The sequence below is a fragment of the Cyanistes caeruleus genome, chromosome 2 (genome assembly GCF_971803275.1).
Source record: "Cyanistes caeruleus chromosome 2, bCyaCae1.hap1.1, whole genome shotgun sequence".
In the NCBI taxonomy this organism is placed as follows: Eukaryota; Metazoa; Chordata; class Aves; order Passeriformes; family Paridae; genus Cyanistes; species Cyanistes caeruleus.
The window spans coordinates 46,266,298-46,294,167 of record NC_141702.1 but is presented as its reverse complement, the minus strand read 5'-3'; the positions used below and the strand labels follow the sequence as shown (position 1 = coordinate 46,294,167).

The 27,870-nt window shown below is 41.7% G+C and overlaps 1 protein-coding gene across 7 annotated transcripts in view; it reads left to right on the top strand.

Moving 5' to 3' along the window:
* Positions 1–27,870, top strand: part of FYN (FYN proto-oncogene, Src family tyrosine kinase) — a 138,251-nt gene that overhangs the window by 49,634 nt on the left and 60,747 nt on the right. For all 7 annotated transcript variants that reach the window (XM_086876846.1, XM_086876843.1, XM_086876844.1 and 4 more), the window contains exon 2: positions 10,278–10,348. The gene's annotated coding sequence lies outside the window, so the exon portion shown is untranslated. The remainder of the gene's footprint in view (positions 1–10,277; positions 10,349–27,870) is intronic.

The window sequence follows — 27,870 nt, the reverse complement described above, 5'->3', positions numbered from 1 at the left end:
GTCTGAGTAAACTCTGAGATTGGCAGATTCTTCTTGCATATGGCCTCTTAATAAATGCCCTGTGCTATCTGCACCACACAGGTGAAATTCACATCTTAGCACCCACATGTTGTCTTGAATTACTGCAACATCCTTTTCTCTGGCATCTTCAAATTATAATTCTGTCCAGAGTGTCTTTACAAAAGGAATGTATCCCATTTCCTCATCTGTTAGCAGTGTAACCTTCCCTATGCACTCCTCTGCTGATTTCATCATTCAGCACAAGGTGCCTATCTTTATCACCAAAGACCCTCCCTTCCTCTCTACTTCCCATCTGTCAGCCAGCTCCAAGAGGGCATGTTTCTCCTCCAGCCTCCTGTGATGCCTGTCTCCTCCAGTGCACTACTTGCTTTCTGACCCATCATTGCAGATTTTCTGCTGACCTCACCCACCCAGTTAATATCAGCAAGACTACTGTCTTCTTGTCCTTTAGGTCTCTCCTTTAAAATGTTCTGGTTTTGTCTGGGAAGCAGGCAATGCAGAGCAGCTCACCACCATCTTCAGACTTCAGCGTGCCGCACTTGCACAAGTAGTAAGCACTCATTGTAATTTTAGACCTCACTGAGATTAAGGCCTTAACCAGCATCTCCTGTCACTGCAGGCTTTTAAAAATAGGCTGAACATGCACGGTAATAGCAGCATTGTAACCATGGCAATGGAAGGAAGGCAGGGTGTGCAGGCAGGGATCTTACCAGACCAACTGGCGTGTCTGAGGGCTGGACCGGGGTGACACAGGGGAGAGGTTTCAGGCTCAGGAAGAGACTGTGAGCCTCAAAGCACATCTCTTTTTCCCCAGCTAGGTCAGGTGGCCTAATAAAAGGAATAATATAAGTATAGGTGTTGCTGCCTCGAGAAGGGAAGCCACCCTGATGGTCACTTGAGGTCCCTTTTGATCCTGTAGCTGTTTGAATGGGCAGAGCTGACTTCTCCTTGTCCTTCTGCTGTGTGTTCGAGCATATGCCAGTCTTCTGCTGATACCAGCAGAAGGTCTCTGAATATCAAGAAACCAGAATATCCTCATTAAGGATCTTCTTGGAGGACAGGAGAGTAATGTATCACTCTTTGAGCGGAGGCTGGCTTTGTGCAGCAATTATACATGAATATTAAACAGGAAATCAATGACACTTCTGAAACATGTCTGAGACAGAAATCCAGATGTTGTGTAGGGATATAGGCCCTTAAGCCTTATGTCTATGCTACTCTTTTTTTTTTTTTTTTTTTTTTTAAGCTGCCTCTACATAGTTGGCACGGTGTAGGAGGGGGGCATAGCAAGAGAAAAACCAGATTTTTTAGCCTAGTTTCCTGAGGAAGTGGGGGCTAGGCTGTTAACTCAGTGTGTTTGTACACCAGTCCTCCTCTTTATAAGCTTGCAGGCTGTCTCCAGCCAGGGAGGGACCTTCAGGGGCAGCATTTGACTTCCCAGCTCTTTCTCTGGGTGCACGAGCTGCTGCCTGGAGAGGATGGGCATGGTGGCAGCAGGAGCAGGGTGCTGCAGACACCCCTGGAGCAGCTGAGCAGTGACTGCAGCGGGGCTTGTGCAGTAAATGTGACTGGGTACCAGGCATCTGGGGCTATGGGAGAGCCAAGGGCACCAGGGACACAATGTGGGAAGGGCTCTCATTGTAAAGTTAGAATCACAAGTCCAGATCAGCTGGAAATTCAGTTTCATTAGTTCCACTCATCAGGCATTTCCTTAATCGTGAAAAACAAAAGACAAAGTAGGGAGGTCGTACTGAATAGTAATGACATTTTAAATCCTTAGAATATTTCAGCAAAATTAATGCTTATGTGTGGCTTCTGTGCTGCAAAGAGGTTTATATTAATGTAGCACAGTCCTGGAATTACATGAACCTTATATTTTTCTGGTTCACACCAGGACACTTGCTTTCTGAGGCAAAACCTGTTGTCTTTAAGGGCAGTGTGAAAGAATAAAGACTTTATCTAAAGCTTGAGGCTGAAGCATTACATCAGTGCAAAATCTTTTCATTCATAGTTCTAGTGTGTTGTCCTGGGAATTTAATTTCCTGTTTGCACTATGGGAGAGTCTTTTTTGGAAGCCACTAGAGAGCAGGGTTGGTTGTTTAGGGTGTTTTTGGAAGGTAAATTGTCAAAATACAGTAATTTTTTTCAGTTGGTCTTCTTTATTTATTTTATTTCCTGAATATAGAACCCAGCAACATGAAGTCTCATCATTAAAGTAAGTCACTAATCAGTGAAGTAGCATGAGGGATAGCCCTCCTTTTTTTTTCCTTTTTTTTCAGTTATCCCCATCCTCAGCCCATTGATGATTTTTCCTACATTTTGCAACGTTTCTCAGATGTAAAGGTTATATTCTCTTCCGTTTTGTCTTATTTGACAATGAAGGGCCTTATTTATTTTCTTTACTTGTCTCACTATTTAAAAAAATAAACCAGAAAGTCGAGTTTTTTGTTCTTCTATTTCCAGTACTCTTGTTTATTTTGAAACTTCCAGAAAGAGATAAGAACATCTTAAGAAAAATGCTCTCTAGAGTAATCCCTTAAAGAGCAGCAAACAAACACTACAGATTGGTCCTAAAGGCTGTGCTTCCTTTCTGGGGAGGGAGGGAGGTGGGGAGAGAGGATGTTTTCTTTTTAGCTGTGCTCTAATCATCCGATCTGGGATTTGATAATCTCCACAAGTCTGAAACTGCTGCCTCCTCCTGTCTTCCCCCTTTCCTGCCTCTCAGAAGATTAAAGTGAAACTGGCAAAAAGGAAACAGTTTATTTTCAGCTTGTTGTAGTTAATAACTAGTTTACAGTGCAGCATTTTCATTGTTTGTATTCAATTATGTTGGTATATTCTTTTCTTGCACTGTTTACTTTTCACATCACGGGACTTCTTTGATACAGAAATAGGTTTACAAATTTTACATTTTACATAAAATCTACATTCTTGCAAAATTTCAGCCTCTTTTCAACATTTTCATATTTCACATCAGGAGGTGTGACACATGTAGGCGGAGCAGCTTCTGCAAAGATTTGCCTTGCCTTCCCCCTCAGCAGACTGGGTCATGCTTTCTTTTCACTCCCTGACAATTTGGAATTACAGCAGTTGTGAAACCACAATAGGAAGCGATCAAGCCATTAAAGTATTGCATGTACCAGATATAAGTATTATTTGGTTCACTCAAAATTAGCTAAATGCATGTATTGACTGAACTGCAAGAAGCCATTAGTAAAGCCCCTACTTTGTCCTAAGAGATACTTGTGCTGAATTCTTTTAACCTTTAAAGCCTTGAAGTAAATTTGCTGGGACTTTGAGACTGTGTGTTCCCATGTGTGTATTTTTAATGATTTCTTCCACAATGGGAATGGCTGACATTTTGGGTCCTGTAATGTTGAAACACTAGCATATATATTCTATACATATATTCTCTATGTATCTGTTCATTGAATGTCATGGAAATAATGTCCTTTAATTAAAACCTTCCACACTGATCAAAGCACAAAAATATTTATTGTATAACTAAGATGCTCGCTTAAGGGGAAGGGGAAATTTATTTATAATAACAATTGCTTATAAAAGCAGATTTTTGTATATAAGAAAAATACATTTGCATTGCAATGTAATTGCATTTCTAAATGGCCTTTACTGCTTCTCCAGAAGTTATGTAAATACACTGTTTAGCCAGTTCTGCTAAAGGTCCTTCTGGGTCAGTCCTGTATCTTCAGAAGGAAAGCATTTTCTTCTTCGAAACAAACTGGAAAATCAATTATTAGAACAAAAGCTTCTGAAACTTTGCATTATGCATGGGGTTTTTTCCCCTTGCTGTCTTTTTTAACTTGCTTAATGATGTGATGGCTTATTTCTGGCCATAGAAGTGTTTCACTGATGCTGCTGGGATACTGGGCAGGTAAGGATGAGCAGGCTGAGGGTGTAGGAGAGGGATGCAGCACTGGCTCTAGCCACCATGTCCCTGCATCTCTGTCTGCCTGTGCCTTCCCTCAGCTCCAGAGACGCCCAGCAGCATTTCTAGGAGCCAGCTCAGAGGGGTAGAGAGTTCAGTCTATTTTTAGGAGTATGGTCTCCATTCATTTATTTTTTAAAAAATTGTGTCGGGGCTTAGTACTTCTCATTTTTCTGCAAATAGAAACGCAAGTGCTGTTCCCGTAATTAATGAAGTAATTTTTCTACTGTTCAGAGAACTAAAGTGTGCTGCTACAATCACATGCCTCTCATATGTAACACTCTCAGTCTGAGTGCCTACTCAGTATTGAGCCTGCTAATAGCTTTCCCTGTGGATTGCTGAGCCCTGTGGCTTCCCACGGCCAGGACCCAGGGACGGGCAGCTCCAGGGGGAGGCCGAGCTGTGCGCAGCAGGTGCTGCCTTTCGGCTTACACGGAGCTGCACCCTTGCTTCTCTCCCCAGCAGTGCAGTGACTGTAGGGGTGCCACCGGGTTTGGGTTCTTCCCAGAACTCTTTCAAAAGGCAGGATTTATGAATGGGCCACGAGTACCATTGCGATCACCTTTCTGTCGCCAGTGGCTTCACTGTGTCATTGCTCACGGTAACCACCGGCTGTCCCACTGAGGGTTTCTTAAAGCTGTTCGCATCTTTTGTTTCTTTGCATCTGCTTCTGCTGGGTCTCTGTACACACCCACACTCTCTGCCTGTACTGGCACTTTCCATGCAGGAGTGGCTGGTTGGATGGTGCTGTGTTTCCAGATCCCAGCTTTATGCTTTCAGCTCTGCCGTGTAACAAAGCCAAGCTGATGCTTGGAACAGGAGTTGTGAATGAAGATTTTGTTTAGTTTATCCAGCTGGAAAGTAGATAAAGGGGAAAGGTGCTGATATCACCAATACTGAGCTGGCAATATCAAGGGGCTTGAACTGCCTGGGTGAGTGTCACAGCCCAGGGTGAAGGAGAGCGAGCAGCCTGCTTTGGCACAACATGGGGACCAGCTGACAGCAGCTGCATCTGCTAAAGGTAAGTCAGGATAGCCAGTGTGTGAGGAGATTGAAGTGTCACAGAAAAGAGGCAGTTGACCTTTTGCTTTTTAGCACAGTTTGTGGGTTTCTTTCTCTTCATAGCTCTGTTTTATTAAATCAGAAAAAGTTTGAGCAAAGCCTCTGTGTTTTCCCGGTGTTTTCCTCCCACGTTTCCTGTTTCTTAAGACTTGTTGCCACTGCAGTGGTGACTTTGCATCTGAGTTCCTTCTGCTCCAAATGGAAAGGGCAGATGTGTTTTTTAGACAGGAACAAGTTGAATGGTGCAGGCAAACGTTCTTGTTTTGAAACTACTAAACTACTTTTGGACTCCTTTAACAGAGGGACCTAGTTATCCTTATTTACATCCTGCGCGTGCGGAAGCTTTCCAGTAACTGTTTTAGAAACCCAGTGACTTTCACATGAAAAAATGCAGAATGCCTGTCCCATAGCCACTCTCCTCTTTCCAAGTTTTGGCATTGTTGCATGGGAGGACAAACCACGAGAATAGTAGTGTCTTAGTGTAAGTCTTCTAATGGTGTTGGTGGTTGGTGGTTTTTTCCCCTTTGCTGTTGTCCAGGGTTGTGTCTGGACTTGTTGCAAGAGCAGATTTTGTTGGGAGCTCCCTCTTTCTGCCCTCAGCTATCTCTCCCCAAGCCTGTTGATGACCGGGCTTTTTCATACCGTGTGCCAGCTATCTGGGACCTCACTTAGAAAAGGGGTAGTTTCAGGCTAACAGGGAGGCTTTTGTCTCTGTGTAAGAACAAGCCTATAAGCTTCCCTTAAAATTTAAATGTTTTATTGTTGGAAAGCTTTCAGATGTTCACAGGATAAGGGCTCTTTATATGTGATCTGGCATTGCACAGTAAAGGATTATTTTATGTAAGTTAAGATGTGCAGTTCCTTTATAAACTGGCTGTATAAAATCAGCATGTAAGAGATTGTTTTTCTCCTTCTGTTCAGTGTTGTTTCTAGAAAGGGTTTCTTGGTTTTGGTCAGCTGGAGGTTTTTTTGGTTGCTTGCTTTTTGGTTTTAGTAGGGTTACAAATCTTAGATATTGGGAATAGGTGGGAAATGCAGCATGCACCCTATTAAAAACTGAAACTTGTATGCTTTCATAGATTTGTTCAAACACAATGTCAGCAGAGTCCTGGGTGACAGAATCCTCAGCCAGTCTGAAAAGGGTAACTCAAGACTGTTAGAGCAAAGTCCTAGTAACCTACCACTGAAATGTACTTTCTGGACCAATTCGTGGCCCAAAATCTATATGGTATGATGTGTTGTAACATGAGCATGACTGGGCATTGAAACAGATGAAAAAGGCAGGCTATTACTCTGGAGAGACTAACCAACATTTTCTTTACAAAGTGGATCCAGCTCATTTACTGGTTACACATCCTGATCCAGACATGTTCCTTTGTAAACTGTTCAGCACGAAAAACTTCATCTTCCCAGTTTCTGCCAAGTAAGAAAGCAGCCCAAGCACCAGGAATGCCTGCTTCTACTTGAGGTTTGAAAAAAGAGCAGCAGAAGCATGTTGCTAATAGAAAACTGACAGATGTTTATAATTGTGTAGGTTTTCTTCTGTGTTTGAGTGCCATAAATTCAATTGCATCTACTAGCATTTGAAAAGTATGTGAGACCACTTACAACCAGCCACTTCCTCCAGCTGGGTGAAACTCATATGAACTGCAACATGTACCAGACCAGCACCCTCGTTGTGGCTGTTTTTATGCTTTCAGTCATGTTGTTATCTGTTTTCAATGGTGGGTAAATTGTTACTGAAGTTTTTGTTCCAAGGAACAATCAGTTTTGTGGGTTCACATCTAGGATTATCCGCAATGCACTTGATCCAAAGATCCTTGAAATTGGTGAGTGCTGATAGATTTGGGAGTGCAGGCTTGAGAGAAAAGTACTTACCATGTCTGTTTAGAGTGATTTCTCTTTTTCCAGTAGTAATAAACTTAATTCTAATCCCAGTATGAACTGACAAAAACACATCTGAAAAACTGACGAGGAAAAATAGAGGTTGTCTCGTGAAGCAGACAATGTCATGCAACCAAAGATGAAAATGATGTCTAGTTATGCTACTTGCCACATTCTGTTTGGCAAAATACTTCTTTCTTTACGAAAAGAAAGTAATTTTCCACAAGACTATGAGTAAATACCCTGCCGATATATATGTAACATTACTTATGTTACATATATTGGAGGGGGATATGCATTTTTGGTAGAAGGTGGCAGTTTGTTGAAGCTCGTGCTGCCTACAGGAAAAGGCTGTTCCTGGCAGATAATAACTCTGATTATCCCCCAGAAGTGTTTTGCTTTTTTTGAATGTTTCAAATCATGTCGCTCTGAGATTCAGCGCAACTTTTTGTGTCCATTGGTGTGCTAAGGATTTTCTGTATCTTGCCACGCAGGAGGAGATGCTTGGACAGCTTTCATTTGGATTCTGGTTAGACAAGCCATTTGTTACCTCCTTTATCTTTTTGTACTGTTTGTAAAAGAAGCCTATATTGGTGTGCCTTGAGGCCTGTATTGGTTTATTTTGCATATCCTATGCTGTACTCTCCAAAGTGAGCAAAGCTTTTCAGAAAAGTCCTCATCAAAATTTGGAGATACGTATTGTGAACCAAAACCTTCAAGAAAAGGAATATTTCCCCTACATTTTTTGGGTAGAATGAAAATCATTAAGACTAAAATTGAGTTCAGTACTGAACACGAGGAAGGAGTGAATAATCTTTGGTTTAGTCTGCAAGCTATGTCCAGCCCTCGCCCTCAATTATGCAGCAAAATACTTCCCTTCCCTTCTCCCTTCCTGTTCCACCTCCACGCCTCTCTTCTCCTATGTAGCCTAAGAGATAGAGCACATTTTTCACTGTCATCTAAAATCAAGCAAAAAGCTTCCCCAAGCTTTCTATCTGCCATCCCCACAGTTCTGAAGATCTTGCTAGGCTAGAGATGTGGCAAATTGCGTGTCTGCCTTGGATTTAACCAGACACCTCTTTCCCTAGCCCTCTTGCTAGTTTTTGTCATACATGATCTCAGTGAAGGGCTTGGATGACTCCCTTGGCATATATTAAAGCAGCTGCCTGCATTCCCATGCTGTAACATGGGAATGTTACATGTAACTCTTGGTCCATCCTTTCTGTCTTTTCCTCCCTTTTACCCTAGAGTCAGCACAGACTTTTTTCCTTTTTTTTATTTTTTATTTTATTTTATTTTATTTTATTTTATTTTATTTTATTTTAGTCACTTTGCAAACTTGTCTGAAGAATTTCCTTAGTTTGGTTTAATCCTGGTTGCTGCACAGGCATTTGTGCTGGGGTGAAGGAGGAAGGGAGAGAGGAAGGGAGGGTTTCTGGGGCCGCCTCCAGTGCTGGGGGGAGTTCAGCCCCTTTTGGCAATGGTGCCAGCCCCTGTCTTTCAAGTATTCCTGGGACCAGCAGCATGGAGTACAGAGTTTCCTTATTTGTCACTCCTCTGAAGAAATTGTTAAATCAGTCTCATGGTGTAGAAGAAAATAATGAGCTAATCCAGAGTTGAGGTGCCATTGGATTTTTTTTGGACCTGGCTCATTTCTTAAGCTTCTAACTTTTCTGCATGCAGATTTTATCCAATTAGTTCAGAGGCAGAAGTAGAGTTTCTTGACTTGATGTTTTCTTTCCAGGCCAAATGCCTGGAAGCAAGGGAGGGAAATAGATGGCACTGGAATAATAACCACCTTCCCTGAGTTTGAGCAAAGCAGTTAAGACCCACTTTTTTTTTTCAGTGTTTTCATAAACTCTGCCAAGCTGTACAAAAGGTGATGGGAGAGGAGGGGGTGTTCTTTTTTTTTTCTTTATTCCTTGATATGCCCACTCTTTTCCTCAGCTGCTAAACAAAGAAAGCAAGCAGAGAAGATGCTTAGTTTGTACTTTTCTGTTAGAAAATGTCTGTTCCTAAAATCTCTCACAACATCCTCCTCTGATTTGTAATGATGCTTTTTTTTATCTATTCTCCCCACCCTGAGCCCTCCACTCAAATGAAGTCTGAACTTTATAATACCAGACGTCTGCTTGCTAATTGGGACTTAGAGCAATGTGATTCAGTTTCCATGTTTTAGAGGAATGTTTATTTGGTTATTCCTTAAGAGAAATTTTAATTTCATAACTGCTTTTTATGTAATGATGACCAGTAAAAATAACTTGATTGAAGAAGCCATTCCCCTTTTGTTTCCTGTTTATGCCTGCAGCATCTTTCAGGAGAGGTGCTGGCACAAGAGTTGCTGTTTCTGCAGCTGAGGCAGGTTTTCATGATCAGTACACAAGTCATCTGTGTATAGCTGTAAAGTTACTCATCCAGCAGTAATTTCACAGACACCTCTCTGGTGGAAAGTTCAGCCACGTACTTGAGGGAGAATGGGACCTAGAAGCAGTTCAAATTTAGTCCGGCTTCACAAGTATGGACACCTGGGCGCTGAAGATTGTGCTCTTCTCCATTTGCTGCACAGTTACCACTCCCAATGCTGAGCCACCAGCAGAATCTCTGCATCCTCCATCTTCTAGGAGTTTACAAACTAAATGTTTCAACATCATTGTTAGTCTGTGCTCCACGAATTATTCTTTCAAAGATTTTGCCTCAAGGAAAAATAAGGCTTGGCTGTCATTTGAAATTTAATCAGGGGTCGGCAAAATGATGGCATTTGTCACTTTTGCTCTTCATCTTCTTCAAATAGGCCCTAGTGTGTGTCAAGCTGGATATTGTGTTGGCTTCCTTCTTCTCCCTCTTTGTTCTCCTAGAGAATGCCAAGTAATTAATACAGTCTAAAAATGAAGGGTGGCACAACCCCCTTTTTCCCTTTGTGTAGTTTTCAGACAAGGAGGCTGTCATGAACCTACGTGCATCCAATTCCAAAACCAGTTTGTTAAAACAAAATGACTTAGGGATACGGGGTTGACCAATTTTTTTTTTAGGTTTGGTTCTAAAATAATTGGCACACTTGCTGTGAGCTGCTGCGCGTTTCATGTTGTTGACCTTGTCTCTCTGGAGTCTGAATAGCCATCATGTCAGTGACAGTGATGTGTCTGAGCAGTCTGAGGGAGTCCTGCAATTATTTTAATATTTTGCATAATACTATTGGAATTCAAAAATTAGTTGTGAAGGTTCAGATCCAATTACCTCTTTCCATAAACTAGGAGAAATGGTGGAAGTTGGTGATAAACGTCAGTAGTGAGAGAAAAAAGTGTAACAAAATTTGTGGTGTTCCAGGCACTTACTATTTTTTTCCCCTTTCTCTCTTATTTTACAGGGCATGTTTTTGAGCCATTTGTGAGGAAATGTGGTGAATGTGAACTTGCTCTGTTCGGAGGGGAAATTGTGGTAAGTGGTGCTGTCTTGATCAATTTTGGTTTTGAAGGAGAATTTCAGAAAGATTGTTTTAAATTTTTTCAGGTTTAATTTTTTTTATTTTTTTTTTTTAGCTGTGGAAAATACAGAGATACAGTTGATGATATGTGTTCTTTCTCTGGTAGGGAGACTCACAGTATGAGAAGCATTGACAGAGAACAGCATGCTGGGCCTCAGGGCGAGGAATGTGTTTTCATTTGCTCCAGTGGCATCTGCCTATTGTGTTTGTAGCTGTTCCGTTCTGCTGAAGAGTGGTTGAGCTAAAACCTGGAGTAGAAGAAATAAAAAGGCCTAAATGAGGGGTACAAAAGAAGCATGCTAGCTGTATAAAAGATCAGGAGCAAAAGTAATGCAGAGGCAGCATATATTTCCCAAAGTGATGGGGGTGTCCAGTCACTGTACAACCTTTCCATCTCTTCCCAGAATATCTGACTGATATCCTTGCCACGTGGAACTAGAATGGATTTGCTTATGTCTGAGAGATAAGGAGATAGTTAATGTGTGCTATACCAGTTTTCCTATTCCTCCTTTCCACACCAGATGACAGGCTTTGCTGCTTGCCTGACTACTGTATGCAGCACTTCCAGAGGCATCAGCTTCCAACAGCCTTCTCTGGTCCTCAGTGCTCTGGGAATATGGCACATCATGTGTCTGTGCTGCTGAGCTGCACCACTCTGAGGTAGAAGGAGAGAGAGAAGAGCGTGAGGTAATTAGTGACATGTCCCAACTAGAGGGAAGTAATTCAGAGAAAAGCTCTTCCAACCTGCAAAAAATAAAGGCAGCAGATCTGGAGCAGTTTGTGGACTCATCTTGCTTTTCCCTCTAGGAGACAGTCAATATACACAGTTCTGGATAGTACCAATCAATCACCCTTGGGAAAAGAAACAAGTCAGCAGAAGACTGTTGTCCCTGTTTTCCCTTGGCCAAGCAGGGTATTGGGCTGGTGCTTTTTCTCCAGGCAGAATGTGCAGATTGCAGATGGAAACTGGCTTACTCTCTCCACTGGCAGAAGAGTCAGGTAGCCTGCAGGGTAGAAAACTGAAAATTAAAGACTGGCTCTGCGAGAACACTTGTTCTTTTCTACCATTTAAAAGCACCTAGATCTTGTTACATCATATAGAAAGATCTGCATTAGCTAGCAGATGTTTAAATGTTGATCACTTAGCTTTCTGCAGAACATTTACTCTTAGAGACAGGAAAAGATAGGATAGTCAAGCCCAGAATTTCACAAAAAAACCAGACAAACACATCAAAAGTCCTGCACAATTGTACCTGGGTAAGCCCTGCTGCAGCTCATTCTTTTAAATTAATTTCTCTCTTTGGATCAGCTTTTCTGACAATTGTGAATGTTGTAAGTTTGTATCTATATACCTATGAGAAATACAAACAACAATTTTAAAACTAGAATTTGGTTGTGGGGGCATAGATGAGCCACAGATCAGAGCATGAGTTCATTAGTCCATGAGATTTTGTGGTGACTTCCACAAAACTCTGTGACTTCACTACAAAAGAGGGCAGGATCTATATCTAGTTTTCTTTCTGGTGGTAGTAGTGATATTTTGATCCTAAAAGTTGTCCACTTCCATTCCTTACAGATTGGCTGAACTTTGTGTGGGGTGTGACAAAGTTCACAGGTGAAAGAAGAGAACTATTTGGAAATAGTGATGCTATGTAACACCAAAGAAAAAAGTTTATCAGCAGACCTGATAGTCACATGGTTGTGTTCTAATTTTCCTTCGAAGAGGCTTCAGCTGAGGCCAGCCTAGTCTCCATGGCTGACCTTAACAAGAGAGCATAGTTCAAGATCAGCAAGGGGGAAGTGACAGAAGCAGGATGCTTCTTAGAATCATGGAACAATCCTGGTTGGAAAAAACTGCCACAAAACTGCCAGGAAACTTGTACAAACTGTTGTCTTGTCCAAACCCCCACTTGAAACAGGTCCTATTAGGTCAGGTTGCTCAGGGATTTGATTTTCAAAATTCAACTGGCTGGAAACTTTACAGCCCTTCTGGGCATCTGTTATGTCTGACCATCCTCAGAGTCAAAAAAGTGCTTTCTTGTTGCTTCTTGCTGTTCGCTGTCTTGTCAGTGCGAACTCTGCATCCTCTCTGCCTCTGAGAGGGAAGTCTTAAAGAAGACCTCAAAATCAGGAAAGTTGCTTTGTGTGGCTCTATGGAAATGTGGTGTGATGCAGATGCAGAAAACTTGCTAGTGGGGAAAAAAAAACCACAATCTGGTTCACAGAGGTTCCACCTGGGCAATGTTTCTCAACATGTAGTTGGCATTCAGACTCAAAGAGCATGGCTGCTTGACTTGGTTGAATTTTGAAATGTGGGAACAGGATTAGCTGATAAATTGGTACACCTGAAAGCTGCCAGCTTTCCTCACTTACTTACAGTGATGTAAGTCAATGAAAAAAGGCAATTCTCACTGCCGGGTTGTAAACATTGTGGAATTTTTTCAAATCTATCTGGAGCTGGGTTTGTGCTCCAGGATTTTGCTCTAAAATTTGTTTTCCTGCAGCCATTAAAATACATAAACAGAGTGCAATTTCTGTTTGTTTTCACAGCTGTTCTTTTCACTCTTCCCACTTCAAACTGTTTGCAACATCTTATTTTGAGGTAGAATAACCAGTGACCTTGAGCTTTTCATATGTAAGGATCTCTGAAATATCTCTGACCCCACAAATTCCCAGAGAGTTTAAAAATAATTGCAAAAAATATAAGACAAGGAAACATTTTTGCCCAGCCTCTGTCCCTAACCTACTGAATCCAAGAAGTACTGGACATCAAGAAGACATTTTGAATTTATCTTGACATAGCTCAGAGGCTCAGCAGTTATTTATTCATCTTGTATCAAAGTCCTAGAAAAGGTCATGCAGCCTCTAGATCAAAAATTCATAATGGATTTAAGAGCTGATTAGAGACATATACTTGAATGCTGGGAGGGGAATCTTGGCTGAATTTAAAACTCCCTCAGCTAAGCTGATGACAGTGTAGGAAGACCCTTCATTTGATGAGATTTCTGTAAAGCAGCCGTGTGGATGTCAGAGCAGATATTTGTGTGGCTCTGCAGGTTTGCATGTGGCATGTGGAAGGTGGTCACAGGGCAGCCACCCTTCCACATCACAGAGAGTCACAAGAAGCCTGACTGATTTAGGACAGAAAACCTTGAGGTGATCTCTGTTGTATTTTTTCCCACAGTCAAACTGCTGTTTGCCAGTCCATGCTCCCCTTGAAACTCTTGCTTTTCATGACATTTTTTGTATTTCCAAGCCTGACTTACACGATACAGTTTGGGGTTCTGTCCCTGCAGCTGGTTACAGCCATCAAGATCAGGGCAGGATAAAGCTGTGAACTGAGGGACTGCTGTACCATAAACCTGACCTGCATCTTTCTGCACCAGGTGTGCAACTGAGAATTTGTCCATTTCTTACAGATTTCCTCTTCTCAGAAAAGCTGTGAATGCTTCAAACACAGGCCTTGACGCTGAATGTGTATCTCAGGGCCTGGGAGTCCATGGCTCTTTTCCCTCTGAATTTAGGCAGGGATACCTTCCCAAGTTGAGGGTTTTCTGATGTTTCAGCTGAAATCTGAGATGCTTTGCTTCTATTTGCACACTTTTCCATAGACTAGAAGCAACTGCATATCTTAAATAATGGATCCAGTTATTATATCAGTAGGTCAGATATATCAAGGAAAATTTGGGTTTCTGCTAGTACACTCATCTGCTGTTTTCAGATTTTTTCCCCCTGAAGTCAGGTTTTTCTTCTCTCTTTATTTTAAACAAATAAAGAAAAACAAACAAATAAAACCCCCAAAAAACAGTAGGTAATGGCTGCTTTGATTTTAAGTAATTATAGAAAACCTAATTTTCAGCATCTTTACACATGGTAAATTTGTTTGCCTTTAGAAAGACTATGATATCCTATGCATTCCTGGGTGTCCAGTTTGTATGGTACAATTATTTATATCCCTGATGTCTACCAAAAATGCTATTGCATTGCTCTTGGTAATTCTTCACACCTCTCAGGTTTCTGAGAGAAATTATTACAGAGCAACTATGTATTATCTGTGTTCTCACTACAAAAATAACCTGTGGGGACTTTTGCTTTATTACCTGTATTCTGCCATACCCACAAGAGGATTTGCCCAAATTATTAGCTGTTCTCTGTAATTAGGGCTGACCTGGTGCATTTTGGTCCTATTTCTAGCAGCTTTTAGCTTTCTGAAGTCATTCATTTGGGCATTGATGTGCCTCATAGTGTTCTTCTGTTGCATATCTTCATTATCTCTTCCTAAGGGCTGAAGATTATCTTTCTCCTTTAGGAAGGAAAGTGTGGGAAATGCTTGAACATTTTGATATATTTGGGGCTTACCAAGATTTGCTATGCTATGCTTGTAATTCCTTCAATTTTAGTCTGTTTCTTTTCTTCCAGTCTAATCCGTTCAGAAGATACGGATGTTGATGCTGCTGGGTGTAGTAAATGTTAAATCTGGTCCATAAGATTTCTGAGGAATGTGGTTTGTCCCCTGAGCAGAGATGCATGTGTCCAGTCCCAACCAGATAGGATTTAGTCTTCTGTCTGTGAAGCATTGTTACACTTGTGTTCAGTTTATTAAATCAGATAACCCTACACAGCAAGGTTACATTCCAGTGTCCTGCAGAAGAGATCTTTGTGGCTCAGTGTCTGCAATTTTCCTACATTTCACTGGTAATTCATTTAATATAGCTTTTTTTTTCCCTTCCTCCCTGCCCCCCCCACAATGTTTGAGGTGATCCAGTTGTTGGAATTACTCAGCAAAAGAGAGTTGATCTGTGGGCCATCTATGTGGATGTCTCTACTGCTGTAGCCACTAGAGAAGAAATAGGGAAGCACAGTTAAAACAGCAGATGGAACAGAGTACTTCACACAACTGTATTTCCCAGCTCTCTTGGCTGGCTCAGTGGTGAAGATGTTTGCAGTGGGTCATGGTGTTACAGCAGCTTGAATATCCATGATAGGGTTTAGCAAGTGCTAAATTGGTTGTGGGTTTGGTTTGGGTTTGTTTTTTTTTTTAATCTAGATAATAAGCCTTCCAGCTGCTCTGTTAAAAGAATAACATTAAATTTTGAAAATTCAGATGTTGCCTTAGGGAGTGTTACATCAGTGTTGCTCTTTTCTGTATGTGCATTGGTTTAGTTGATACAAAAGCTCTTGTTCCATCACAGGGGCATGTTTCACACCTTATCTTCCCCTTCCTTCCCTGCAGAGAGCTGGGTACAATCACATACCTGGTACAGAACTATCCAGCCCTTGAGGAGCTCAGAATTAGATGTGGAACAGCCTTGCAGGTGCTCTCATGACCAGCTCTGGTCACTTACAGTGTAACTGCAGCTTCAAGCAGGCAGGTGCCACCCAACTGGTCGTGGGATCCTGGAGCATTGTAGGTGGGATCTCCAGGGAATTTAGTTGCTAGGAAGCATCACCTCCTTAGTGAGCTTATGCAAATTAAGGTTTATTTTTTAAGAGGTTAGTAATTTGGTTGTTTGGGAGTCTTCTGCAGAGATCAAAACACAAAAATGTTGGCACCTTGGCACCTTGCAAGTTTATGGTCCAAATCACAAAACCTCTCGAGCTGTTCAAGGAGCTACCAGAAGTTTTTCACATGAATAAATCACTCCAGTTTCCCATGCCTTGCTTCAGAATTAGCTTGAAAAATTTTGGCTGACATCATGCCAAAAATCCAAAACAGCAACAAAGCAAGGGGAAAAAAAAGCCTCCCAGCAGACACCCAGTGTGGAGAATATTGCCAAACTTGGATCTGTTTGTGCCAAGTTTATAATCAGGCAGCAACAGGGTCTGAGTAGGCAATGCTCTCAACCCACAGCTAATGAGCCCCTCAGCGTAGGGAGTGAGGAACACTGTAGAGAGAGCCTGATAATGCTGTGTGCAAGATATAGATCATATCTGGGAATAAAAAAGGAGAGCATGATCTCTGGGCATCAGATCAGGCCATTTCTCTGTATATTACTCTTACTAAAGGAATAAGTGTTGTAATGACAAATAGATCTATAGGTAGAGTTTAAGGCGTGCAGACAGATGGAGATTTTCCTGACCTAACTGTTCTGTATTTTGCAGTCCAAGCCACAGCACTGCTTTTCTTCTGTAGTTTCTTTTATGAAATACAGGAAGAAGGAGATGGTTAAAGTAATTTTCTCAACGTTAATTCTGCCTCATCAATACTTCATGGATTTAATAGATTTTAGAGTTGCAGTCATTTGGGAGATTATTTTATCAGCCAGGTTCAGTGGAGGTTTCTGAAACTAAGTGGAGGACAGAATTCATGTGTATGTGATACAGAATGCTGTGGTATCAGTGGATTTGTTTAGGAGATTTCTCTGTGCTGTTTCTGAAGTTTTATGTTGGGCACTAAATATATTGCATATAGGCAAGTGATCTCTTCAATAAGAGTTTGGTATGGATCTCCAGGTACAAGTGTGTCTGTTTCCATCTCATAGTATAAGCACACTGCTCTAGTTCTTCATCTCCCGCTCATTTAAATACTCATCTGACAGAAACGTAATGAAACTGCATATAAAGGATTGTGAAGAAGAGGAGAGATCTCATTGCAGATTACCAAAGCTGAATATTTTTGGACATTGAGTTATTTATATTATCATTCTGCTAAGCTCAGAGATAAAAGAAAGCCTTGGACGCAATCCAGAAAAATCAAGAACAGAAACTAGTGTAAGGATCATGCATTAATGTGTGTCTTGAGAATGCCTGCAGTGCTGTATCACAATACCCATTCTGAAATAAAAATTAAGATGGGTGGATCCTGAAGGCCAGTGCTCAGTGATGGGGGAGATTACTGCTTGAGGTGTCACACTCCATTGACTGAGGTGGAAAGCTCTTTTTTAGGGAGTGCTCCACATTGTTCTGCAGCTGCCCTGCTAGCAGTGGGAAACAACATTCACTTTGCGGCCTCCACTGGTCTGGAATAGTCAGCTCTTCCCAAGACATACTCACTGGTGGTGATTTTTAGAAAGTACCCAGTGAGCTTAAATTCATGACAAGTTTGTGTCCATGTTAGCCCTGAAAACCTCAGAGCTAACAGAGGTTTATACAGCATTCTCATAAATAGCATTTTGTCCTGGTGACCTTTATACCTGCTCAGCACTCACCTCTAGGAGTCTACATAATATAGAAAGTCATATTGCTGCTATTGTTTTTAAGAAAAGAAAATAATAAAAGATTCAACTGTGTAAATGTCACTCCTGCCCAGCCTGTTTAGTATTACAAGACAGGGAGAAGTCTGCTTTGAAATTTTTCCTCCGGCAAAAGCTTGAAAAGCCTTGAATATTGTGCCCATCCTTGATCGTGTCATGCAATGGTAGTAGTGAAAAATACAAAATCTACTATCTCATTCTGCTAGGGTTTTGAATGCTGTGCTGAGCTTTAGTCTTCCTAATCTTACCAGGTGGTGTTGCATCCTCTAACAACCTTCCAGGAAAGCTGTGACATGGCTACCATCATGGAAACATGGTGGGATGTCCTGCGTGACTGGAGTTCTGCAATGGATGGTTACAAGCTCTTCAGAGAGGACAGGAAAGGAAGGAGAGGAGGCTTTGCCTATTAGGGAGCTTTTAGACTGAGTAGAGTTTGGGGATAGTGACAATGAGGTGTGGAACACCTGTCATACAAGGAGTGGCTGAGGGAGCTGGGGTTGTTCAGCCTGGAGAAAAGGAGGCTCAGAGGGGACCTCATCACTCTCTGAAACCGTCTGAAAGGGGTGATAGCCAGGTGGGGGTTGGCCTCTTCTTCCAGGCAACAAGCCATGGGATGAGAGGACATAGCCTTAAGATGCACCAGGGGAGCTTTAGGTTGGTCATATGGAAGAATTTCTTGACAGAAAGGGTGATTGGGCATTGGAATAGACTGGGGTCACCATCCCTGGTGGTGTTTAAGGATAGAATGGATGTGGCACTTAGTGGCATGGTCTAGTTGACATGGTGGTGCTTGGTCATAGGTTGGACTCAACTATCTCAGAAATCTTTTTCAACCTAATTGATTCTGTGTGATTCTGTGATTTGAGATATCATTGATTTACTGACATAAGTTTTGTGCTGTTATTTAATTGAAGTGTGTTTCTTACCTTGTATTTTGTTTTATGCAAAATCATGATAACTAAGGGTAGTGACTTTACAAGCAGAAGGATAAAAATAGCATGAGACATTTTGGATTCTTTGCAAAATTATTAGTTAAAAATAGACATAGATTGTTAAATAGGAGCTGAAATGTTAACTACTTTGATCCCTGGTTAACAAACATTCCCATTCATGCAGTTAAGATGCTACATAGAAAGAAGACTCTATGTGAAAGAAACTTCAATTGTACACTATGGAAAAAGGATTTTGGGTCATTTCTTGTCTTCTTTTGCTGCTTATCAAAATTTATAAGTTTGTCTTTTTCTTCAGTGGGAACTTACACCAAATTGAAGTACAGTGTGCTTTAAGCTAGTGATTGCATCAGTCACCAGCGACTGTTACTGAGGGGTGCTGAGTCTGGTTAGCTGTAATTGGACAGAATCATCAGTCTGGGGAAGTCCTCATTTTCCATTATATTTGTTGCTTGTGCGTGACACTTAAGAGTTTTTGTCCATTTTTTCCTTCTCTGCTAATTCCTCAATATTAAGGAATTAGTGTCTCTGTGCATTCCATTTACTATCAAACATAATCCCCTTTTCCCCTATTTCCTTCCATTTGCATCCTTTGATGAGAAATATTTAGGCCACTACATGTCTTTACTCTTGTCAGACAGAGGCTGGTGAAAGATCTGTTACAGGAAATTCTGCTCTATCTATAGAGCAGGGTATCTCAAAATGCATGCTTAGACATACAGAAAGCAGAGACTGACAGCTGATAATTGCTGTAGACTTCTTACTGTTTTCTACCATGGTCATTATGCCAAATGTATCAAAACATGGGGAAAGAAATTTGTGTACAAGTGAAGGGGCATACTTTTTGGCAGGGAAGACGATACAATACCCACTGTCCTATTTTTAAGATACCCATTATGACTATTTTGGTATCTGCTAAATGCCTTTGTAGAAGCCCAAGATCATTCCATTTGCTTCTTTAAATGCTTTTTCTCTTAAGTTTTGCCCTCTAAATGACTGTAATTACACAGGGAGGCTTAGTTTGAGTTTAACCACTGGCTTTCCTGTATGTCATTAGATAGTGTTGGGGGATTATCAGGCACAGTTGTAAACTACAGTTTGTGTCTTCGTTTTCTTTTTCAGATTAGACTGTTTGTAAGCCAAGTGTTTCAGATGACAGAGAAAAAGGGAGAGCACTAATCAAAGCTGACAAAGCAGAAGGAAAGCTTTTGTTGAACTACAAGGCTGTTTGCAACAGCCTTTTGCTCACCCCAAGGAAATAAGAGCATGCTGAAGACACAAGCTATGTTACTAGTGTTAAACAGAATTCTTACGTGTTGCTATGAACATATTCACCATTTCTGTGTTAGTCCAGCATGTGCCTTCCATGTGTGTGTCACCCTGTGCACGTGGTGTAGGTGTTATCCAGACGCAGTTACTTGGCTGATCACGCGTGTGGAATATGCCATTGGCTCCGATCAGCAATAGCGAGTCTTGCACGGAGCTGCGGCTCCTGCCGTGCTCTGAGCAGTTTCACATGGTTTATGCTCATCAAAAGGTGTAGCACCCCTCAGCTAACATCTCTTGCAGCAGTCTGCAAAGGGACTATGTATTACATAGCTGGCAAAAAGCAGCCCAGCTTGAGAACACTTCAGAAGTGTTGGGAAGAGCTCTGAGGAAGGAGCTCCGTTTCCAGGCAGAGAGAGGAAGCACTTGAGCTGCTTGCTGTGCACAGCCAGTGGTCTTTGGGGGGAGCTCACATTCACATCAGTTTTTGCTTCACCACCCAGTTTAGGTCCCCTAACTTGCATCTGCTTTTATCCATACTTTCCTGCATGTGTGATTTGGGTGAATGTACGTGACACCCGTATTTTAAATTTTGTGGGAAACACAGGCTGTTACTCTGGTGTTGCAAGACCCCTTTTACAGCACTTCTAAGTTTCCAGAAATCAAAAGAAAATGATGGGGTTTGTTTTGAGGCATATGTTTGAGACAGCACTGAAAGTCATTTGTATTGCAGGGGTCTTCTAATTGCTGTATGAAGTATTTCTCTTAACATCAATAGTTTCTATTACTGTATTAAATATTTCCCTGGTTGTGCTTCTGATTAAAGAAATAAAAAATTCCTAAGCTGTCACTTTTAACCACCTCTTCTTCTCTAAGAAAACTCTTGCTCAATACTATGAGAGTCCAGTACCATTCCAGGCCACCTTCCTGCTTTAGTCGGAGCTGTAAGAGTGCTGCTGTGTGGAGAATTTTTGTGTCAAGTTATCAACTTGTGTCAAATGTTCTCCTTCCACTGTAACCAGCAATTCTCAAGGTATTTTTTTTGCCCCCAGAATATTTCTCCCCTTTTTGAAGCTACTCATAAATGTAGTCAATGTCTTGCCATGCTCTTTTGAATCTCTTATGTCTGGGATAAATTCCAGGAGCTTTATGGTGTGGCTTTAGGCTCCACTGGGTTGGAGATGCTTCTGCTTGTCACCCAGACAAGAACTCTCTTTGACTATTTAACACAAGAAGAGAAAATAAGAATTTTTAAAAAATAAAATAACATTTTAAAAAAATATTTAAAACCCCACGGGTAAAAGCACAATAAAAAATATATAACCATTTTCCTGTTTCAGGGTGGAGGAAGAAGACACCCTAGGCACAGCTGGCAATTAGTTGTATATTTTCATCAGGTTTTTTCTAACCAGCTCTCATAGAAGTCTGGTTTTTGATGGACAGTTCTCTAATGATAGTGGACAGTGAGAGCAGAAAATTTAATATGCTCTGCAAGTCAGGGATGGTTGAAGTACCAGAAAACTGTGAAAGTCTGAGAGAAATGCCCTTGGAGCTTGCTTTGTCTGCTCACAACTTGCCCTTTCTTGTATTTAACCATTCTGAGTCCAGGTCATCTGCCCTAGGCTCCTCTGTGTCAGTGGAGCGGGGGAGTGTGAAGGGAGCTGATTTTTAAAATCCCTTTTTTCTTTTCTTTTTTTTTTTTTTTTGCTTTTATTTTTAACCCAGGACACATGAGCAAAACAACAGGCTGTATGCCAGTTGAAATCATGGTGGTTCATGTAAAGTGTCAGAGTAGCTGTTGGTGCTGTCAGAAATCTGTTCTTGGTTAGTTTGGCAAGACATAAAGTAGTAAGTGACTCTCCAAAGGTATTTCTGTGATTATGTGGCAGGTAATGACGCATTTACTGTGTTAACAAGCCTAACTGTAGCTTGCTTGACATGTCCAGCAACTTCCAGTTAAACTTGCTGTAACTTACAGAAATAATTCCTTCTGATATTACATGCTAGTACCATGCAAGAGTCTGGAAACATCTAAGCCATCCTAATCCATTTGTTAAATTTTATAGGTGTTGCTTATCTTATGATTAAACAAAACCTTGAGAAATAGGATTCTTCAATGGACCCCAGTTAAATCTTTTGCAAGGGCTGCTAAAGCTTGGAAGTAGAAAAAACTAACACTGCAGATCATTTAAATCTGTATTATCTCATCAGTGGGTAATTTCCAAACCCCACTTACTATGTAAATGTATTCAGTAACCAGAAGAAGGCTTAAGTATGTGAGAAATCATACTTTTATGTGCTGTAAGTCATCTCACCTGTGTTATGTTTGTTCTGGGTGAAAAACAGTGTCTGACTGTGACTGGGAGCCTCTCCAGGGATCTCATCCTTAAATCTGCAATGCTGTGATTTACAGGAACAGCCTTGTGATGCCTCTTGAACCTTTAGGAGCTTCCTGTTTCTTAGTCTTTCCAGGACTAATGTAATTTTAGCTACCTCTTAGCAATTAGATTAGGCACAGGCAATTTCCTTGTAAAATTGCCTGAGCAGGTTCTTCCATAAACTGTAATAAACTTCTTGTGGCTCAGTAATGTTTGGCAGAATAATTAAACTGGACTTCAGCACCACAAATAGGTATGTAGTTAAAAACCAAAGATCTGCTTAGGTGCTTGTTTGTGCTTCTATAATCAAAGGCTCTGTCATGGCCATATGTGTCCTCAATTTATGGTTTCTGCTGCAATCTATGCATCATTCACCCTGGAAAATCACATTTCAAGTACGTTGGACGATAAAGCCCCCTTGCACCTTGTATCCCACAAATGTGCCAATATTAGACGGTTTCAGATTGTGCCATGTGTGTCTTCAGCGTTTATTTTAAAATAATATCCCAGATTGCGTTTATTTTAGAATAATACTACTTTTAAATAATACCCTTGAATGTTCAGGGATCTTAAGACAGAGAAAAGAGAGCAGTTAAAGATTTCATAAAAATCAAGAATCACCTTTGTGAGCATCCTTCCAGATAAGCCTGAGAACTGTACAAACCTGACAATTTCTTTTTCATGCACAGGCTGTATTGATTTTGTGCAGCATGACACGTTCTGCTGGGTCTTTGTGCAAAAGAAACTGTGCTAACCTCCTGCCCCGTCCCCTATCAACCTCATCACTTTCTGACTGCATGTGTCTGGTGCCCCTGCAGCTATCCCCATAAACACAAATGCCCCTTTAAACATCATTTTTCAAGTGTTTTCCTCCTCATTTCAGAGAGAACAGAGAAAGCAGAGTGTCCCTGTTCACACAGAGACATACCATTACATTTCCAACCAGTAGTCTGATTGCTAAAAAGAAAAAAAAAAACCCACCCATGGGTAATTAGTACTGTGTGTGTAGTTAATCGATTTAAAATTAAATGCCACTGGTGCTGCTGAAAGGTCATACTAGATTTTGTTATTGCTTTTAAAAAAATCTGGTTTAGTGAAGACAGTCTCTGAGAAGGGATATTGGTTCTTTGTGCACTGCCTGCAACAAAAGAGAAGCTGGGGGTACAGTTTCCACAAAGGATGCTGTAAATTTTATTATCACCTAGATCATGGGGTTTCTGTGTTGACTTTAAGAGAGAAGCCCTTCAGTGTCAGGAAGTGGCTGTATCTTCTTACAGCAAAAGGAGCTCGTGTGCCAGCGGTCTTGTGGGTGAGATAGGAACCTCATCTCCTGCTTCCTAGTCCATCATCCTCATCATTAGATGATTCTGCCTCCCAGGCAGACTGATTACTTCATATTTTCATTCATTAATGATTTATCAGACAGCTCCTCCCCTAAAGGCTCATCTCCTCTGTTATACTCACAGAGTATACAGCCCACACACAACCAGCAACATGTAGCTGCCAGCTGGCTCTCTGGCTTTGGGAGAGCAAGCTGCTGGTAGCCCTCTCCACATCTCCTGCTGCCCCCTCCTCCCCTCCCAGCTGCCCGCCTGCTCCTTGGTGGCTTCTTAGATTGCACCAAAGCCATTAAATCTCCATGTGTCCCATCTTCCTATGCCATCTCTCCAATCCGATTGTTTAATGTGCTTTTCACGACTATTTTTTCAATTAAAAAAAGCAGAAAGGGAGATGAGGTGACCCCACCTGTAATGTGGCTGTGCTTGTGTCTTTGTCATGGAAAGAGAGGTGTTTTGGTGTGAGGGTTTGCTCAGTGGTGACTTAGACTTTAGAAGAGAAGCAGGAGTGCTGGGGGGAGACTGAGCGAGCTGTGTCTGTGAGCAGGAAGGTGTGGGCTGGCAGCAGTTTCAGGTTTTGCTATCAGGTGCTTGGCACAACAGCTCTGTTGAAATCCCTCTCCAGTTGTCTGTGTGAGAGAGTGATTTTTATCACGGTGCTAAAGATTAACTCTATTTTTGTTCTCTGTTCTGCTCCCAGGAATCAGGCATGCTCTGAGGTCTGGGAAAGAGAGTCCAAATGAATTCTCATGATGAAAGGGGGGAAAATCCAGAATTGTTTGCTACTGTCCAACTTGTCTGCTGAAGGCAGGTGGTGACTGAGAGCAGTGGTAACAAGGGCTGCAGGACAGGAAGAAAAAAAATATAAGCTAGAGAAAAGGAATAAATGAAATTCCCTTGAGACATTTATATGTGAATGTACAACTCCTGAGTGCTTAATCTACTCTTGGCAAGTGGTGACTGATAGCTGATTTTCTCTCTTACCTCTCCCACACCCTCCCAGCATCTTCAGAAAGGACATATGACGGGAATAATAAAACTCATTATTTTCACAGGCTAGAATGGAAATTATGGATTAAAAGTGCTATGGATGCCTCTGTAGAGAAACTGACTGTTCCTAGGATGCCTAAAGTATATTTTTACTTGCACTGTTTTTGAGAACTTTCTGAATAATTCAGGGCCCTCCATTTACCTCTTTGGCACAACACTTTTAAGTAAACCAGTGTTAAAGGCATTCCTTTAACAGCTAAGCAGTTGAGCAGCCCTTTTGCTCCTACTGCTTGAGGGTATCTAGAGCCTGACACTGTTCAGGCTTTGGGGGAAGTCTGGATCTAAATCTAGATGGAATTATCTTTTACTCTAGGTCTCTGAGTTGGAGCTTTGTGCTGCTGTTTTAAGGAGGAAGATGGAAGGTGAAGGGGAGTTCAGGCTGTCACACACAATGGTGCTGTAAGACTCATCAGTAAGACTGATGAAAGGCATCATTTGGATGCCTTTGGCTTTGCAGTGGAGAGAGGTGTGTGACAACAGTAGCTGGTTGTATTCTTTGTGGAGCCAGGTGACTGAAAAACCAGGGTCAGCTCTGAGGGTGTAGGAACTCTTGCTGCTCTGTGAAAGAGGAGGCTTCAGAGCTCTCACAGAGAAGGTAGAAGACCATGGCAGGCTCACACAAGCTGAGGGGGAAGTGCATTGTATGTGACTCAGGTCAGAACAGGGGAAAAACCAAGAACCACTGCAAGTAACTTATTTCAGGGCGTAGTCCGTGAGCAGAGCAGGGACTTGGGACATGGCTCTTGCAAGCCTCTAGACCAAGGACACAGCCCATTGCTTGCTGTGAGATTGGTGCATCCCAGAACTGTGGATGAGGATGGCAACCGAGATGGATGAAGCACTTCATGCATTAGCAAGTGTGTCAAAGCTTCTTCCAGGTCTCTCAGGAAAACCTGTCAAGCCTGGTGCACGACTGTCAACAGAGCTAAGGGCTTGTTGCCTGAGGAGATTTCCATCAGTAAAGCTGATTGTGAATTTACAGCACCTGACTACTTGGCTCTCTGTTCTCTGTGTGTGTGGTGTGTTACTTGTGCATAGGCTGCATTAACTGTGCAAGAAGTTGCTGTAGTGCAAAGAGTATGCACTGAATTTCCATCCAGTGCTGTCTGGGCTAAAGCACAGTTTACCAAGCAATTGTTTGGTTTTTCCTTGCATCCCACCTCTTAGCTTTACCACTTGGATTGCAGCACAGGACATAAAAAAGAGGGAATCTGAACCTTTTCAGATTCACCTTTTCCATGCAAAATGTGTACTACGCTTTTGTTGCCTTACTGAATTGTTGCATTGGTCTCTATCTTGTAAAAGGAGTGAGAGGAGGATTTTGGTCAGTGCAGGAGGTCTTCATATGACCTGTCAGAATCACAAACTGCTGCAGATAGAAAGGGCATCTGGAAATCATCTACTCCAACCCTTTGCTCAAATCAGGGCCAATTTAAAGTTAGTGTCTCAGAGTCATGTGCACATGGGGTTTGGATCTCTCCAGCAGTGGAGACTCTACAGCCTCTCTGGGCAATCTTTGCCAGCCTTCAACACCCTCACAATACAGGAGGTTTTTTTCTCATGTTTAAAAACCTAGAGTAAAAGATAATCCAATCTAGGTGGATTAAAGAGCATTTCCTGCTCTTTAATTTGTGCCCATCACCAGTCACTGGAAATGACTGCAAGGTCTTGCCTTGTTTCATTTACTGCCTCCAACGAGGTATTTATACACATTAATAAGACTGTCCTGAGCCTTCTCTTCTCCAGGCTGAGTAGTCCAACTCTCAGCCTTTCCTTATAGGATGCATTCTCTAAACTCTTGAGCATCTTTGTGGCCCTTTTACTGGATCTGCTCAAATAAGTTCATATCTCTTCTGTACAAGAGATCCCCAGATTTTCAGGGATCCCTAAACTGAATCCAGCACTCCAGTCATGTCTTACCAGTGCTGAATACAGGGGAAGGATCATATTTCCCAACTTGCTGGAAGTGCTTTTTCTGATGCAAGCCAGGAGGCTGATGACCACCTTTGCCATAAGGGAGTATTGCTGGATCATGTTCAACTTAGTTTCCACTGGAACACTCAGATTTTCTCCTGTAGTGCTGCTTTCAAGCTGGTCAGCCCTGGATTGCCTGAACCCTGCTGATTCAGGTTGGCATTTTCAGTTTTTTCTCATGTTTAATGTGTCTGTGGCAGCTATTTCTTTGTGCAGACTATTTGGTCATTTTACATAATTACACTATTGAACTAATTAAACTGTCATCCTGAAATCATGTCCTGTGGAAAGCAGTTCACAAAACAAGGCTCAGTGAGGCTTGCACCAAAATGGTAACCCACCTAACATATTGGGGTTTATTTCCTCCCTTTTTCTCACGCTTAAATGTAAAATAAGCATTATACTGAAGGAACCAGGCAAAGGCTAATTTGCCTCATTTGAATGTGAAAAGGAGCCCACATCCTTCCTGTGCCCTGCAAAGAATGCAGAAAGACTTTGCAGAGAAAACAGATGTACTAATATGTATCACTTGTTGGGGGCAGGGGGAATCCAGGGTGCTGCCCTGAAAGCAGTGCTGAACTTGCCGGAAAACAAAAGCACCAGCATACAAAACATAGTTCTGGGAAGCTGACAAGGTTGGGACTCTTTTCTTTTGCTTTCATTTATGCTTCTGGCATCTGAAAAACTGCTCTGGAAAAAAAATATATGTACAAAAGAAAACCTGGAGCCTCATTTTTCATGCTTCATCTTCAGGGAAGATGGTTAAGTGCCCAAATGCAAACAAAAAGCAGAGGCTCCAGCCCAGCCGTAGGGAAGTCTCCTGCATTTCAGAGACAATATTGCCTTGCCAGAAGAATACACTACTGACATCATAAACAAAACAAACATAACTTCTGGAAGTATCCCTTGATTTTATTCGTGTTTTAAATACCTCTTTAACACATAAATATGAAAGAGTTTGTCCTGTTAGCTCACAAAAAAATGCAGGATACAGGGGGGAGTTTTAATGGTTTGATGGTTTTCAGCATGGGAGATAGAGAACAAATGAATTCAGATGTTACTTCTACAGATATGCAATCCAAGTCAAAGTTCTGTCCTTTCCTGACCCATCTGTTTATCCCTTTCCAAGAACTTTGGCATTGTGCAGTCAGCACTGACCGGTCAGCTTGTGAATCTGCTGCTGTTCATAATTTCCTAAATTCAACAACTTGCCTGATGCAGATTTGGCCCTGTAGCAGTATAGAGTCTCTTGCCAGCTTTTAGCTTGCAGACAGGAGGCATGTAGCCCTTTATAATTTATTATATACATGTATTTTCAGTCCCAGTAA